Genomic DNA, 19191 nt, shown 5'->3' with positions numbered 1-19191 from the left:
AAAATGCAAAAAGGAGAAAGGTTTAATCAAAGTAATAACTCATTAATGGCAAAATTTTAGGCTTCCCTAAGGGGATATATAGGATCATATATTTATAACTCAAAGGGACATTTGAAAGGCAACTAGTCCAATATGATTTTACAAATGAATAAAATAAAACTGAAAGGAGATAATTGACTCGCCCACAGTCACATAGACCTTACTTAAAATGACTAGAATATTCTTTGTTCTTTGACTTCAAAAGATTTTTGATTCTAAACCTAGCTCTTTTTTCATCTCATCCCACTGTCTCTTGGACATAATCTTTTCTAATATGCCTTAAATTAAAGCATATTGATAGTTTCTAGCTTTGAAGTGAAAATAAAATTATATACTCTCAGTAAGGTAGTGTAGCATAATGGATGTAGATACAGCCTCAATGAAAGGAAGATTTGGTTTGAAATATTCTTTCTGAGATTTCCTGGCTCTGTGACCGTCTGAAAGACACTTAATGCATCAGTGGCCTCAATCAACTCTAAAGGTAGTAGTAATAGTGCAAGTTCTCTCTCATATCTCAACTACTTCTTAGACTTCTTGAACTAGAAATTCTGTCAATACTTTAAAGTCAGTATGTCCAAAACTGGACTAGTCTTCCCTTCTTCCCTTCAAGTGTTCTCTCCTCCTCCCTACCAATTTCCCTGTTACTGTCAATTATGCTACCATCTTCCCAGTCATCCAAGTGCAGTGTCTAGATGTCATCCTTTATCCTCAATCTCTTTTACTCTTCACATATAATGTTATAAAATTTGACAATTTTACCTTCATAAAATCTTTTCCATATGTCTTTTTCTTTCCTTTGAGGCTGCAATAACTTTCTGATGGGTCTTTCTGTCACAAGTCTCTCCCCATTTCATTTCATTCTTCTTCCATGGCTGACATGTCACTTCCCTACTAGATCAATTCCTGTGGCTCCTTATCATCTTCAAGATCAAATCTAAAATCTTTGTTTAGTACTCAAAGCTTTTCATAGCCTTCTTTCCCTTCTCTGCCTCAACTCTTACCTTTCCAGTCTTCTCATTCTTTACACCTTAATCATGGCATTAGACTCCTTCTTTTTTTCTTTTTTCCCCTGAGGCAATTGGGGGTAAGTAACTTGCCCAGGATCACACAGCAAAGAAGTGTTATGTGTGTGAGATCAGATTTGAACTCAGGTCCTCCTGATTTCAGGGCTAGTGCTTTATCCACTTCACCACCTAATTGCCCCCATTTTTTTGCCCTTGAAAGCAATCTTTTCCAAATGGAGTTTTCTTTATTAAAAAAAGAAAAAATAATTTAATACATACTAGCCCCACACATTTACAGTGTTACCCTTTCAAATTCCAAAGCCTCCCCATAGCAGGCTTTTCTGTTTTTATTTTCTTTAGCCCAATTTCTTCGTAATGTAACACTTACTCACTACCCACCTACTCTGATTCCCAGTGACCTCCTTGTTCTTTCTAGAACAAGACAAGACATCTCCCATCTCTGTGTCTTAGTACTTACTGTCCCTCCTTCTTGGGATGCTCTTCTTCCTCATCTCTGCCTACTGACTTACTTGGCTTCTTTCAAGTCACAGCTAAAATCCTACCTTCCTACAAGAAATCTTTCCCAATCCTCCTTAATTACCTTAAGTCCCTTCCCTTTGTTAATTATTTTCAATTATATATATATACATATATATATATATATATGTGCACATATATGTATATAGCTTTTCTGTACAAAGTTGCTTACATGGTATCTTCCCCTATTACACTATGAGCTCCTTAAAAAAGGGAACTGTCTTACCCTTTTTTGTACCTGACACGTAGTAGATGCCTAATACATGTTAACTGACTGACTGAGCTGCATTAGTAGAAGAGATTGCCTCATAATGAGTCCTGTATTCCTATAAAATCATTGATTGCCTAGTCTTACAGGGTTCATGCATTTTCTTACTTACACAATAATTGCCTTAGGAAAAGGACACTTTTGCGAAAAGGATACTGTTGTATCTTTCACAGGCCTAGTCCAGTTCTGAATAGATAGTATGTAGTCAATAAATATTTGCTGATCAATCACCCCCATCCATTATTTTTAACATGCTTATGGGGAAAATTCTGCCTTGGGCAAATGAACAAACCAGAAAACTTCTTAATGTCCTGAGCAGATCACTAATTTGATACATACTTGTAAGTGTGTATATAATGCATGGATGTATAGCTAGCTAGATATAGATGTACATAATATATATATGTATATATATATATATATATATATATGAATGTGTATAGATATCTACATGCATACATACATATGTAGACACAGCTATAATGTTATTTGTTTTTTGCCTGAAAGCAAAGTTACCTACTTTGGTTTTTACTATGAGAGTAAAAGGCTTTTTCATCCTTGAAGCTTGCAGCTTAGAAATGTATTTTGCTTTGACTGCCCAGAAACACAACAAAGGAGCCTAACTTCTTTCTCCCTGGTTCCAGTAGCATTCTCGATAGCTGCCAGATAGCGGCTCTTTTCAGCTGGGATTGAGATTCTTCATGGCATCCTGTTATTCCTATGCCACGAAGCCCATTTTCAATCTTATCTGCCAACTTCAATTCCTCATGTTTTATACATTCATTTCTAGCATTGAAGTGTTATCAAGCGCCTCTTAAAGCCTTAACTAAAGGATGCCCGCCTCTAGAGTACCATGTCACATCTTCAAAGAATTGTAACAAAGGATGTGTGAGAAGGGTAGAGAGGCTGGGCTGGTTCTGCTATTCTTCCTTTGATCCTCTAAAAAAGATTGTCAGTGTGACTGCTCTGAATTCTCCCCCAAGGCCCCCAACCATTTTTTTTTCTGAAATGTTATGTCTGTTACTGACTAGCCAGGAGAGGAGGGAGGGAGTAGTTGGGAGTACCCACAATGCAGTAATAGGGGTGGGTTGGGACAGAGTTCTCCCAACCTTTTATTCTCCACTAGAAAGCAGAATTCTATCCCCTTTTCAGTTTATAGGATCCATAGGTTTAAGGAATCCGAGAATCCTTGGGGGCTTGTCAGTTTTCAAGACCTGTAACCTTACATTAGTATGTTATTGGCATATTTTTTAAATTTGTCCTCAGGGATATAGATAATTATGGGTTATGAGTCTTGGGCAATTACTCATCCTTCTTCTTTCTAATAGTAAGGGACAAGAAGCCTGTCTCTGCCCTTACCTCTTCTAGCTGCAGCAGCCTGCCCTCTTCCTTCTATTAAGGACCCCTTTCTCTCATGTCACTTAATTGAGAAGAGAAAGTCATTCATTTCATGCTCTTTTGCCCAATACTCAGCACTTTTCCTGCTTTGCTTTTCATTTCCCATGGGCCATTTGTAAAGGGACTCAATATTCAACTGTATGGATCCTTGTAAATGCTTCCCTTGCTATATTGCTCAGATGGCTTTGCCCTGCATACATTTCGCATGCAAGTGATGACTCAGGTTAACATATCTCATTACCCTTAGGCCACTTCCTCTCTTGTTCTAATAACAAGTTTATCCTCTAAGCTACAATATGACTTAACACCCAATCCTTTCATTTGATTACAAGAATGAGCAGATGCATTTATTTGTTCTCACTCACAATAACCTACCTACTACTGATGACTCACTTGCCTCTGTATTCATTTGAATACATAGAAGAGGAAGGATGGGTAGACAGCTGAATGGATGGATGAATGAATTAAAAAAGAGTTTATCAAATGCTTATGATGTGTCAGGCACTGTATTAGGTGCTGAAAATGCAAACATTTGGAAGCAAGATAGCAGTGCCTTCAAGGAGCTTACATTATAATAGGGAAATACAACCCCTATAAGGAAGGAAAGGTTAGGGAGAAGTGTTTGGACAGGGAAGTCAAAGTGAATGGTTAGTGGTGGGAAGGAGAGTTTTTGCTATAGGTGGAAATATAAGTGATTTGCTAGGACATAGGTTATTATTTTAAGTCTGGAAAGGGGCCATGGAGTCAAATCAAGTCAACAAATATATTAAGCATTTATTTTGTGCTAAGCATTATGCTAAGCACTGGGAATAAAAATATAAGCAAAAAAGCAACGAACCACTATTCTCAAGAAGTTTTGATTTTTTAATGGGGGAAGACAACACATAAAGAGAGTCTCAAAAAAGCGAATTCAGGGGAAGGAGGGAGAAGTTACCTATGCATGAGTATGATAGAGAGTCCAGTGAGTCAAAAGCAAAGCCAATAAAGGAGGAAAAGAATAGACATGACCAACCTGGATACTTCTCAAATGGAGATTCCAGGACTAACTTACCCATCAGAGGAGGGATTCTGAGGGATAAAAAATCTTTTAGGGGGGAAAAATAGCTAGGACAGAGTGGAGAAGTTTGGAGAGTCAGGTGTGAAGCTAAGAAAGGAGAGGGAAAGGAGAAAGAAATCAGCACTTATCAAGTACTTACTATGTCTTCAGCATTGTACTAAATGATTTACAAATATTTTACATCATGTAGTGCACTTCTTTGCATTTGCATATAAAACAAATGAAGCCTAAAGAGATGAAATTGCTAAGGTAACCCAGTAAATAGGGGAGTTGGAATTTGAATCCAGATTCTGTGATTTCAAAGTCAGTGCCATCGCTGTGATAGCATCATAATAGCTATTACTATTAGAAATGAATATTGACTATTTTAATTTTAAAATTTCAAGATCAATAAGTCAAAAAAACATTTATTCAGTAACAAACATTATGCTAGGGACTATGGGGTATATAAGAAAAATAAAAGATAAAGTCTCTGCCCTAAGGAATTTCTAATCTAAAGTAAGTGACATTGATATGATTGCAGAGGCAACACCAACATTTTATGTTTTCTGTAACATCTGCTCTCTGGGGAGAGTTTTATAGTTTTTTAAATGGGTACCCAAATGGTCTCTTTTTCCATCAATTGAGTTAGAAATTGAATGAGAGAGAGAGATAGGATTTGTCTGATAGCTCCAAGAATATCCCTAAAAGGAGACCATTCTGTGATGTATAACAAATACATATGAGAAAATGTGACAAAAGTCACTTTGAGGTTAAGATTTGGTCCTGAGATTCATAGAGTTAGAGCCAGAGGAAACCTTAGGAAAGCAGCTAGTTCAACTCCTTCATTTTGCTGATAAAGAAATTGAGGCTCAAAGTAATTGAGTATCTATAAACACATAGAACAAAAAATAGCAGAATTAGAATTTGAATCTAGAACTTCTACCTGCAATTTTTTTTTGCCTTTTCTATGGAACCACATGCATTGTAGACTTTGTTCACTGTTTCCTAAGTACTAGGTTTACATGCTAGTTGGGTGACCTTTTGTTCTTCAGGATTCCATAGTTTTTTTTAACAAAATTTTAATACACCAAAAAAAAAAAAAAACAATTGAAGAAAGAAATCTTTGTTTTTAACATTTTTAATGACATAACAGTATTTATAATTCTTTTAAGATTTACAAACAGTGTGCATGTTATCTCCTTTGATCCTTTTAACAGTCAGATAATGTGGGTGCTACTATTTACTGCTATTTTATAGAAATAGAAAGATTAAGTCTTTTGCTTAAGGTCACACAGCTAGTATCTGAGTAAGATTTGAACTTAAGTCTTCTTGACATGAGTCCAGCACTCTGCTCCATTACTGAGCTCTCTATGGTTTTAAATGTAGACATTTTTAGATGTCAGTCAATGAAACGGTAACAAATTGCTGAATAACATCCTATAAATAATAAATTATATTTTAGATATTCGATAAAAAAGATAAAAAAAACTTGTAGATTTTAGATTTACTGTGTTTTTCTTGGTGGTCTGTAGTTCAGAAATCCCCTCAAAATTTAAAACTCTGCATAAATATGAACTATCATAAGGAGAAGGGATTTTCTAATAATTAAAACTATACAAAAGTAAGATGGCCTGCCTCAAATGAGTTTCCTTTTCATTAAAGATCATCAGTTAGAGGTTGGGTGAGTATTTCTTATGATGGTAAAAGAATGTTCATTCATGGAAAGGTAGAACTATATGACTTCTGAGCTTCTTTCCAAATCTGAGATTTTAAGATTTTTCTTACATGAGTTCCTTCATTAAAATAACCTGTTTCCTTGGAATTCTATTAAAGAATTGACTAATTAACCTCATACCATAATTTATGTGAAGGCTCCTAATGTTACCTCTCAAATCATATTTACAATTTAGCAGTGTCCTATCTGAAGAAGTGACTAGTTAGAGTAGGAAGGTCTGGTACAACAGCAGGGTCAGTGAGGAAGTAGTTGAGGTTTTCCCTTAAAACCCAGGAGGAGTCTTCTTTATATGTCTGAGTGGGTCTTATTTATTGTTACTTTTGTGGAAGAATTTGTATGCAGGGTTACAAAGGTAATTCCTATACGTTTACAGCCTTTTGGGAGAGAGAAGAATAGAAAGTACAGATGAGATATACATTTTTAGTTGTAACTAATGTTTTGATTTTTCTTCTTCAGGATCCCATGGGACCTATTTTGACAAGATCAAAACAAATTTTGATTTGTCTTATTTGTCTATATTTATTTTTTAAAGAGAGAACTTAAATGGAGATGAAGGAGAGAGAAGGAGAAATAAGAATGAGTTAATGGGAAATGGCAAAGACAAAAAAAGAAAAAAAGAAAGAAAAATACAATCATAAATAAAATAAACTGAAAATTGGAAAATAAAAACAACAACAATAAAAATTTGCCTTTATATGCTATTTTAGGGTTTGCAAATAACTTTACAAATATCTTTTTTCTTAATACAACTCCGGGAGATGGGTGCTGTTATTATCCCCATTTTACAGATGAGAAAATTTAAGAGAAAGGATTTGGCCAGGAGGAGAAGTTCTGAAGCTGTATTTGAACTTAAAACTCCTTCAGAAGGCAGCACAAGTAAACATGGCAATTTTATTAATATATTGTTAAAATTACTAGAAACATTTGTATATGTATATATAACAGACATCATGTATACATGTACAAGATCAATTTTTTGTATAGATCCAATCCTCTTTTTTGCTTCAATATTAGAAAGTTTGTATTTGCTGGTACTTGTCAAAATCACAAGAAATTAGGAAATCAAATACAAAAGTAGTTTCCCTAAGTAATTTGAGGCAGTGAGGTCTCTTTCCTTAATTTTTTCTCCTCTCGGAAAGCCTATTTAATGATGTCTGATGTATTTTCTTATAATATCAGTAGGGGGAGCTCTTGTCACACGCTCAGTTCCCCTAGGTTAAGCAAAGCTGGAAAATGAGTGAATTGGCTTAAAATGGAATAGCAAAGGAAGTATGGTAAAGAGGTTTAGAAAAGGATCAGAGATAAGACAAGTCTGGTGGGGGGAAAGGGAGTTGAAAAGAGAGGGGAAAATACTTGGGGAAAAAAAGAATGTTGCCACTTGGATGACTTCTAAAAAGAAAGTCTGGCATTAGCTTGCCAACAGATGCTCATTGCTACCTGTCATCCACACTCACCCAGGTAAGAAGAGACCTCCCCAAATAGGTGTTAGTTTTAACTGAAATTGTATAATTCACTGAATCGTGAGAAATTTCAGAAGTTCCTTTGTAACATTTGCCAACTATGTTCTTTGTCTCTGAAAGCGAGACTTTAGTCAAATGAGTATGGGGATCTGGGCTGTTGTCAAATCAGCGGAGTGCCAATTAGCTCAAATTGTAGCCTTTGTCAGTGAAACAAGTTTACAAATAGAGGTAACCCCTTTCATAGCATCATAGCATAGCTTAGAGGTAATGGAGGTAACTAGGTGGTCTGGAGGAGAAAGTGTTGGTCCTGGGATCTAAAACACTGAAGTTCAAGTCTGATCTGATGCTTACTAATTGAATGTCCCTGTATAAGTAACTTAATCTATGGCTGCCTCAATTCCCACCTCAATTCTATAAAATGATGAAGATAATAATAGAATCTACTTCTGAGACATTTATAAAGTACTTTGCAAACCTTAAAATATAAATGCTATGCATTAGGATGTTGATAAAATCCAGTCCCAATTGTTTTGCAGATGGAGAAGCAGAAACATAGAAAGATATGTAACCTCTCTGATGCAACTCAAATAGTTAAATATCAGATCCTCAGTTATTGCCACTTATGCTGAGACACTCTGGAGCTTGAGTATAAAAAAAAAAAATTCTCTTTTTTTCCTCCAAAATAGAGGCTATTTACTGCCTTATACCTGTAGTCCATAGTTTCTGTTTATGACATTTAGGATTCCCAAAACAAATTGAATCCCTTTTGCATGTGACAATCCTTTTAATATTTGAAGACACATCATATCTTCCTAAATCTTCTCTTTTCCAGTTTAAATACCACCAGTCCTTTATGTATCAGTTTCCAATTTGATCACCAACATGGTTGTTTTCTTCATCATTTCCCTACTGTATATGAAAATGACCTACAAAGCAAAGATGGAGGCATCTATGAGCACCTATCAACATTTACTTTTTATTTGAAGGAAAAAAAGGTTCTTCAGTTTTTTATGGATAGATGATCTCATTGATATGGTTCTTTTCTCTAATAATACATAAGGTACCCTCTAGGATATATCACTTTCAATCTTCCCTTCCATTATTCATACATAGAAATAATCCCTTCTCTTGCAAAGTTTCATGATCTTTCTTCAGATACCAGGCACAAATGATCTAAGGGGACCTTAATTTCCTAAGGAACTGCTAGACATGAAATAAATAATAAAATAAAAATCCATCATATCACCACTAGAATGAGCATAAGGATCTCCAAAGAGAAAATAAAGAACACATGGAAATTTAGGAACTTGGAAACAGTCACTTTTAGAATAGAAAAGTTTTAGTTTGCACTAATATTCATTTCTTGCAAAAGCTTTTTTGTCTTGCTATTCAGCATAGGAGCTCCTCCTAAATTACCAAGGAATGCTGTTGTTTTAAAGATTTTATTTTTCCTGTGTTCTCTTTCCTTCCCTCATAAATATATTTGAAGTCTTAGTGATTATGTACTCCTTTGAAAGATGTTGCAACTTTAATGAACCAGTACAGGAAAAAAACAAACAAACAATGATGGAGGGTTGGATTGATTGGTTGGTTGGTTTCCTGGGGTTTTCTGTAGACTGTGTTTTTCTGACCCTGGGGTTTTCCTTCAAGGCCTCTTGCCTATGGAAGGTGATCAGAAGAAGAGCAGTGCCATCTTGTGGCAAATGGCTACAGAGAAAAGAAATTACGGGGATTTATATTCTGTAGCCAGATAGTTTTTTGTTGGTTTATTTGTTTTGCAATATTGATCATAGATAGACGTAAAGCAGCAAGAGACCTTAGACACCATAATGTTTAATCCCCTTATGATGCTGGTGAAAAAATTGAGGTCTAAAAAATTTGTGTCTTTTCCAAGATCATACAATAGTAAGTGGCAAAGACAGTATTTGAACCCAAATCTTCCTGGGGCCAGTATTTGTTCCACTGATCTGTGCTATTCCCATAGAAGACGTTATCTCATCCAAATACATCATTCTATAGGTAAGGAAACTGAAACATGAAAAGCTGAGTGATTTCCCCAATGTAAACATCTAAAGTCAGTTTCTATAACTTTAAATTAAGTCCTGTCTATACTGCACATGACCCAGTTTCTAAACCAAGCCCCAGCTTCCTCTGAGAATCTGTCCCAGAGAAGTTAGCTCCCACCAATTAATTACTCCTGCAGGCATATGTAGCCTCATACAGAATCACACAATTCCATTTAACTTAATTATACAAGGACATCCTTATATATAAGGCAAAGAAGGTGACTGCCTATATCATATTATTTGAGGGATGCCAGAGAGATCCATTGTTCTTAAAATATCTTCAATACATATTCCCTGATCTATTCCTGAAATTCTGAAATTCCTTTAGTTTAAGCATCCTTGATATCCGTCACTGATATCTCAGTTTAAGATCCTTCCCTGAGATCAGATTTTGGTAGTGCAAAGAAAGGGCAGAGAACATCAGGATACAGGGAATGAGAAGCCTAGGACTCTTGAAGACAAACTAGGTTTTGATTGTATATGGGGACAGCTCTAATTCCATGCACATTGCCCGGTATATGGTAGATGTTTAATAAATGATCATTGATTGACTGACATACTGTAAGCAGGGCTAATAATAACCAATCAGCAATGGATCTGAGGTAGTTTGTCAATAAGGAGAGTTCTAACCATCAAATACTGCAAAAATTTCCTAAAACAGTATGGTTTTTAAGTGATTTTTTTCAATTTGAGGAAGCTTCATTATGTGAGCCAGTCTTTTAGATTTTGCCAGGTAGATAGCAAAGAATGTTAGCCAGCTGTCCTCAGAGCAGACATCAGTGATTCTAACTAGGCAGAAATATTGGAGAAATGGGTAATAATTTGGGGAAGGGAGGCAAGATTAAGAATATAGAAAAATTAAATGATAAAAATACTGTATTGTGTGGTAAGGAAAGGGGCAATGAGGAAGACGATCAGGAATCTAAGGAAAGGGAACAGGAACATTTTTGCAATATTATTTTTTAAAATGAGTCAAATAAAAATCTCCCGGAATCAAACTATTAAGATACAGCAGGAGGAGCTGTTGTATCATGGTGTAATGTACTATCCACAGACTTGGCCTATTTCTTTTGTGCTAAAAACAGGGCTACAGAGCCTTTTCTTTGTCAAAACATTCCACATATTTTAAGGCCTAAAAAACCTGATATCTGTCCATAGTAGAACATTATTAAAAATAGGTTCTATTCTCTTAAGATTTTCACATTTATTTTGTCCTTTGCTTATCTTATCATTGTAGTCTGTGGAAGTTTATTTTGGGTGTCTCCTGTGATGTACACAAAAGTATTATTTTGATATCAAGTCAGTTTTTCTTGAAGCTCTCCTTTTTTATTCTTAACTTTAAGAAAAATATGGTTCTCCATTCATTTTTACTCTTAAGCCAAGGAGTAAGATGGCAAGGTACCAGAGGCTTATAGATTTTGAGCTGGAAGAGACTTACACAGGCCTTTAAGCCCAACCTCTTCATTTTTTTTCACATGGGGAATTTGAGACTGAGAAAAATAAAGGGAAGTTATTTGCCCAGTGCCTACATAGTGGCTAGTAGTCTATCCACAGTGCCACATAGATGCCTTCTTTCACCTGTTAAGTCTCTCCACTTGATGTGGGTAAGTGCCCTGGGTTCAAGACACTTAGGTTCAGGTACTTAGCATCTGTGTAGCCATGGACACTGTAACATGATCTTTTGCCTCAGTTACCTCCTCTAGAATATGGGGATGGTAATGCTTATATTGCCTATTTTACAGGGTTGTTGTAGAGAAGGTACTTTTAAAAACTTCTGTAAAGTTTTATGGGTAGCTGGTGATTAGATAGTGGAGTCAGGAAGACCTGAGTTCAAAAGGCCTCAGATTAGTTAAGTGACCCTATGCAAGTCACTTAACCCTATTTGCCTCAGTTTCCTTTTCTGTAAAATGAGCTTGAGGAGGAAATGGGAAATCACTTCAGTATCTTTATCAAGAAAACTCCCCCAAATAGGATCATGAGGAGTGAACCACAATGACAAATGTTATAGAAATGTGAGCTGTTATTAGTCCTAATCATTAAATGAAACAGGGATCAAATATTAGTCCAGGGTTAATACACTATACATACAGATTGAATTTAAAATGAAACAAATAAAAAAATTCTCTTTATTGTATTACAGGTGTCATGTTGGAAACTAAAACAAGATCATAGGAATCTGATTTTTGGTGTCAGAGTATACCTGGCTCTTGAAGGTCTCCAGATGCTTTCTGTTATGTGAAGAATTCTACATACACAAAAATGCAAGTGGCATTTGGGTTTTTTGCTAAATTATGATGAATAACTTTGCTACAACCACCGTACATTGATTTGGTTTCATTAGGATGTTTCACCACAAGGACATTGGCTGAGGACAATTCTCTGAAAATGCTTATAAGTCTTAAAAGATGAGAGATATTTGACAAAAAGAAACATATTGCTGTTAGCAGTTGGATTCATACTCCAGTGACAAACCTTAATCAGCCTTTCTTGAGGGGCAGATATTGATTGTTTTGTAAACAAATGGCCTGTGACTACCTTGCAATTTTTTCCCCTTTTGCATGGTTTGAAATCAAAATTGCTACTAACTGCTGTTATCACCTCTCCCCAACTCCTGCTTTAAGAAAGGGCCAGATTGTCAGTAGGAGATTAAAATCAAGACGAGCCACTATCTTTGAGGGAGCCCCGTTGCAAAAAGCAATGGACCAATGGCTCCAGCAAGCTCAGCAGCAGCCCAGCAGCTGCTGCTGTCGGATACTGTCCCCAGTCTGGCGCTGAGCAGCCCCCACAATATTGTAGCACATAAGTAGGACCAGCTTTGCTTGCATCTCTCCCTTTGAAACTAGAGCTGGATTCAACATCTGCCAAATGGAAAGAGATTAAACCAACAATAAGCAAATGTTAATTTCAAGCTTTTGAAATGGTACTGTAAGCAATGAAAGCCTTTTTCTTTATAAAAAAAAAGCTATTAATATGGTAGATGTTTGGTTTTCTCCATGGGAAAAAAGAACAATGATTCCTTCTTTGTAAAGTTTTATTCTTATGCTATGTAATGTTGTAGCTTCAGGGAATAATCATGTCCAGGGTATGTCTAGAAAAGACTACCTCATTTTGGCAAATAGTCCTTGATGCTTTTCAAAGTATTTTTAGGTTTTGTTTGATCCCCACAACAAAATATCTTTGTGATGAAGTGGAAAGAATGCTGGCCCTGGGTTCTAATCCCAGCTTTCCTGCTTATATATACTCTGTGTGATTTGGAGCAAGTAACTGAGTCTCTCTGGTCTTCTGCTTCTTTGTTCTTAAAATAACAGGGGGTTGATTTAGGTGACCTCTAAGATCCTTTGAAGCTTTTAATCTATTGTCTAAAATCCTCTCCTCTGGGGTGAGAAGGAAAGATATCAATCTGTCCATTTTAGAAACTGAAATAAAAAGATGATAAATGATGTCCAAAGTTACAAAGATGATAAATGATGTCCAAAGTTACTGATAGAGTCACAATTGTAGTGAGAGCTCTTCTTTAAGAGGATCATGGGTTAAAAACTGGAAGGGAGTTTCAGGGAGGTTAAACAATATGTGTGAAATTATAGTGGTAGTTAGCCAGAGTGAAAATTTGAACCCATGCTTTCGACACCAAAGTGCAACATATTATTTTCCATTGTACCATGATTCCTAGCCATAGCCTATGGTCAGAGAAGTGGTTTTCAAGTAGCTTAAGCTATGGTCTAGACAAGTGAAAGGCTAGTCTCCTGGAAGACCATGTTCTCATTCCCAAAAAATGTATGATCCACAAATTGGGAGAACTGGGTCTCATCCCAACTACCTCACTCACCGTAGCCAGTTCCAGTGATTGTATTCAAGATAGCTACACCAACATTTGTCTTTAAACCTTTCAATTCTGCTTCCCAAACTGCTATAAGATCTCAATCTCCTGTCTTTGGACTTTTTCACTGATAACTCTTTGAGGCATTCATTACCTAGCAACTACCAGACTTCCACAGAAGAAACAGCCCCTCTCTCTGCTCTCAGATCACTTCATGATTGTAAGGACAGATCTTGAGAGAGAAAATGACTGATGAGTAAGAGCCCTGTCTTCTTTTTTTTTCTTTTTGGGGGACAGACTAAACTGTTTCAGATGAACAGACACAGATGTATTATAATCAGCATAAGAGCTATCATTACAATTATCTCTCCCCACTATGGAAAAACCCTTCTTTCTCCTCCTTAAATTTCCCTATTTCTATCAAGGATCTCCTCATCTTATCCTCTCTGTCACCAGTCACCCAGCTTCACAACTTCATCAATATTTTGCTATTCTTCAACCCACATACCTAATTGAATTAGTGAATAAATGTTATAATTTCTTTTTTCTTTTCTTTTATGTTATCATTTCTACCTCTATGACATTTCCTATCATATTCTCTTTTATTTTCCTTTGGGTTGTACTCCTAAACACTCTGAACTTTTTCTACCATGAAATACCACTTTTTCAAACTTCGTTTTTGCTAAAATCCCCACCTTCAATTCTCTTTTTTGTATTCTCTTCCCCATTAAATGTATGCTACCAAGGGAAAGGGTTGTCTTTTTTGTGCTTGTATTTGTATTTTTACTATCCAGCACAGTGTCTGGAACATAATTGTTCATTCATTATAATTGTGTCTGACACAATTGTGTCTGACACAATTTGGGGTTTTCTTGGCAAAGATATTAGGGTAATTTGACATTTCCTTCTTCAGATTTTACAGATAAGGAAACTAAGGCAAACAGGGTGAAATGTTTCACCAGATTCTAGTAAGTATCTGAGGCCATATATGAATTTAGGTCTTCATCACCCTAGTTCTGGCACTCTACTTACTTCACCATTTTAGCCTCAAGGCCTGGAACACAGAAAGTGCTTAATAAATGCTTGTCAACTTGTTGACTGACTGTTCCCTTGATCTACTGACAGAGCTTCCATTCTAGCTTAAGCCTTCATCACCTTGAGCTTAGACTATTACAAAAGTCTTTTGATTGGTATTCATATCTCCAGTCTTTCAATTCCCCATTATATCCTCTATACAACTACCAAAGTGATTTCTCATAAAATATAGTTCTTATCATGTGACCCCCCATTCTCTACCCCATTCAATAACTGCCAGTGGTTTCTTGTTGACTCAAGTAACAGACACTGATTAATCTTTATCTCATCTTTTTAAAAAAAAAACTTTATTTTGTTATAAATTTTGTAATGTAACTAATTATTAACATAGTGAGATAGTTTTATAAAACAAATAAACATATACCTATTATACAATGATAAAAACATTTATATCAACAATATTTACTGATATGGGTGCATGATGAAAAAAGTATCAGAGGTTTCTTCTCTAGATAGATCTTTCACTCCTCTTTCCATGCTGACTTATTTAACTTCACAGTTGCCTTTCAATGAAATCATGGAAAATAAAATAGATAATTTCAAGTACATGAAATTGCTATTTGGATTTGCATAAGTAAAATCCTTGTACTTAGAATTAGAAGGGAGATAGTTATCTGCTAGGGGAAACTTTTATAGCAATTTTCTCTGATAAAAGTCTGATTTCCAAGATATATAGAGAATTGATGCAAATATATAATGACAAAACCCTTCCTCAGCTGACAAATAGTCAAAGTATATGAACTGATAAGTTCTAAAAGAAAAATTGCATATTATCAACAAGCATGTAAAAATATGCTTTGAGGCATTAATAATTGGAGAAATACAAGTTTAAAACTCTGAGTCTCTGTCTCATACTCATTAGATTAGCAAAGATGGCAGAAGATGAAATGACAGTTGTTGGAGGGCAGGCATGCTAATGTACTGTTGTTGGAATTGTGGAGTAGTCTGATCATTCTGGAAGGCGATTTGGAATTATAGCTAAAAATTACTTAAATAGTATATATCCTTCACACAAATGATACTATCACTCAGAATCCACAGCAAAGAAGTTAAAGACAGAGGGAAAGGATTTATGTACACCAAAATATGAATAGCAATCTTTTTTATTATAGAAAAAAATAAGAAGTAAACAAATGCTCATCAAAATGGAATGTTATCATAAAATAAGCAACAATGAAAGGGCAGACGCAAAAAAAACTATAGGAAGATTTCTATGAGCTAAACAAGTTGGAATGAAAGAACTAAGAGAATAAATTACAGAATAATCTTAACAGTGTAAAAGAAAACAATTCTGAAAAACTCAAAGTCTCATCAATGCAATGACTACTTAGGCCATTAAAAAAGTATTGATGAAGCGCAGTGACCACCTCCTGGCAGAGCAGTGATTGACTACACATGCAAAATAAGGCAGATTTTTCAGATATAGCCAATGTGCTGAATTATTTTGGCTATATTCATAATAATAAGAATAATATAGTTAGTATTTATTTGATATTGTATACATTATTTCATTTAATCATGAATTTCATTTGATAGTAAATTTCTTAAATGAGTAAATTATTGGGATTAGAGAGGTGAAGCTCAGTGGTGTAGTGGATGGAGCACCAATACTGTAGTCAGGAAGTTCAAATCTGGCCTCAAACTCTTACTAGTGCATGACTCTGGACAAGTCATTTCACCCTTTTGCCTTAGGTTTTTCATCTGTCAAATGATTGGAAGAAGGAAATGATAAACCATGTTAGTATCTTCACCAAGAAAATCTCAAATGGGGTCAGAGTTATACATGACTGAAAAACAACTATACAACAACCAAAAAAAAAGTTTTTTTGAAGATTGCTCTTGGATATGATCTTCCTGTGGAAGTACTTCCTTTTAGAATATCTAATGATATAAAATTACATTGATAGAAATAGTGTAAAATCGAAGCAATCTGTGGATAATGAATAGATGATCAGCCTTGGAGTTAGGAAGAGATCTGGGTTCAAGTTTTAACCCTGACACATATTGGATTGCCCTGACTATAAGCCGGTTACATGGTCTTTCAGTGTTCCCAGTATAGACAAGTGCCTTATAGGCATTAATGGAGATAATTCCCATGCTAGGAGTTTCCCATCTGTGAAAATCACTGGTCTACATCAACATTAAAAAAAAACAAAACAAAAAAACAGCAGCAGCAATAGCATTGACACAGATAATAATAACAGTTTTGTTCATTATTACTAGAACTAGTTTAACTCTGAATGGAACCACTGAAATAGATAAAATCCCAAAGTGGACACACAAGCCTCTCCAGGACAACACCCACACTCATATTTGCTAGTCTTTGATACTATGCCTCTATTAATTCAACCTAAATTTTCATTAATTTTTTTTCTGTAGCCATGCAGTCCTGTTAAACACGTAGTCCACTAACATCTCTATATCATTTCCACACAAAATTTTATCTAGTCACTCTTCTTTCAAACTGTAATTGTACAAGTGATTTTTTTTAAACTCACAGATTATGTTATACTAGATCAGATTTGACCTGCTGTTCTGACTTGTCAAGATTTGCTTTAATTATGATTCAATCATTCAACACATTAGCTATTCATCTCAGATGTGAGTCATTGTAAATTTGCTAAGAGTATCATCTGTATCTTTATTCAAGTAATTGTTCTCCAAGGCTGTACTCTAGACTATCTCCATCATATTCCAGAAACAACTTCTTCCTGGAAGCTCACTCTAGCCCTGGAATTCACACATTAGAAGTAACTCTCTCCTATAAAATTTCCTTCTAGATAATTCCTCTCAGAATTTCTCTTTAAGAGTGGTGCCCAATCAAACTGTGTCCTTGGGTTGGATAACCCTTCTCCCCAACTTTTCAGCTTCCTTTTATAGATTATTTTCTTTTATTGGAATGTAAGTGCCTTGAAGAAAGAGATTGTTTTACTTTTTCTTTATATTTTTATTCCCATTGCTTTGCCTGATATCTGGCACAAAATAAATCCTGAATAAATGCTCATTAACTGACCAATTGCTAAAAACACCAACTAGTATCTATTTTGGATCCTCATTCAGAGGATCGAATGAGATAATATTAGTAGAGAGATAGTGCAATGCCTGACATAGTAGATACTTAATGAATACTCATTCCATTCCATTTCTACAGAACCAAGCATAGAGACAACATTTGTGTGACTCTGGGCAAGCCCCTTAACCTCTGTCTCAATTTCTTAATCTGTAAAATAGGGATGATGATAATAGTACCCTGCTCCCAAGATTTATTTTGAGAATGAAATGAAATATTTTGTAAAGTGCTCTTCTAACACTTAGAAATACTACATAAAGGTCAATTATTATTATCATTATCATCTCTGGAATATTCTACTAGACATTTTCCTCAAGGCAGATATCAATTTATTAATCACTGATTTGGGGGTCTATCCAAGTTTTCATAAAGATCTGCAACTAAAACCTAACTATATTATTGTACAGTCCACATTTCTCCAATTTGTCCACAGAGCTAAAATCTGAGTGATTTTCAAATATTTCACTGAAATACAGATATATGGTTTATGACATTGCCCTTATCTACCAGTCTAGTAACCCTATCAAGAAAAGAAATGAGGTTAATCTGCTATGACTCATGAAGCTAGGCTCCCTCTTAGTGATTGCTGCTTTCCTTTCTGGATATTCTAAAGCCATACTAGCTATATGTTGGATGTTGTCTAACATCACCATAAACTAAAGCCAAGCTAATTGTTCTACATATCAAAAATTTTGTTATTGTTTAGTTGTCCTACAGGACATTTGGGGGTTTCTTGGCAAAGATCCTGGAGTAGTTTGCCATTCCTTCTCTGACTCATTTTATACGTGAGAAAAAACTGAGACAAATGGGTAAGTGATTTGTTCAGGGTCATACATCTAGATGAGTCTGACTTCAGACCCATCACTCTATCCACTGTGCTATATAGCTGAACTATTGAAAGTTTGATTCTTCTTGCTAGGATGATGCTGGCTTACCTCTAACTCTCTGGCAACACCTGTCCTGTTCTCCACAGTTTTCCAAGGATCACCTTCAGTGGCTTGGTGATTACATTTACTTATAAGATATCACTTTTTATGGGTATGAGTTATAATATCCACCCTACCATCCACTCAGAGTTTGTGAGCTCTTTTAAGCTCTGTGAGTTTAGTTAGCTCCCAAACCAAGATAAGATCTTGTATAGCTCTCTTTCAGTGTCAAATAGAATTATCTAATGAAATAGGGAGTATTATTACAATTCATATTTACATATTTATATCTCTCGGGTTTATGTACATTATTTCATAGAAATTCTTTTATCATTTCTATGGCCCAGCATACTTCCTAAAATGTGACTGCATATAATAAAGACATATAATGTAGCAATATTATAAATTGTATGATTATTTACAAACTTTAAGTGGTTTCTTTAAAAGCCCCTAGTGAATTAAGGGCAGGTCTAAGGTCAGAACTCAGGTCTCAACTACCTGTCCAATACTTTCTGTCCTAGATTATGTTAGGTCTAATATTCTTTTAAAAAAAATCTTGAGTAGATCCTTTCCTCCCACCCCTTCCTCATAGATCTGGTAATTGATTTAACTGACCATCAAATTTTCATTGATCATCAAATGAAGGAGGGTCTTGTAGTTGGCAGAATACTAGAATTAGAGTCAGGAAGACATACTTGGAATCTGGGTGCCATCTGGCAGGAATTCCACCTCAGATG

This window comes from Sarcophilus harrisii, chromosome 1 (assembly GCF_902635505.1).
Source record: "Sarcophilus harrisii chromosome 1, mSarHar1.11, whole genome shotgun sequence".
NCBI lineage: Eukaryota > Metazoa > Chordata > Mammalia > Dasyuromorphia > Dasyuridae > Sarcophilus > Sarcophilus harrisii.
This window is presented reverse-complemented; position numbering follows the sequence as displayed.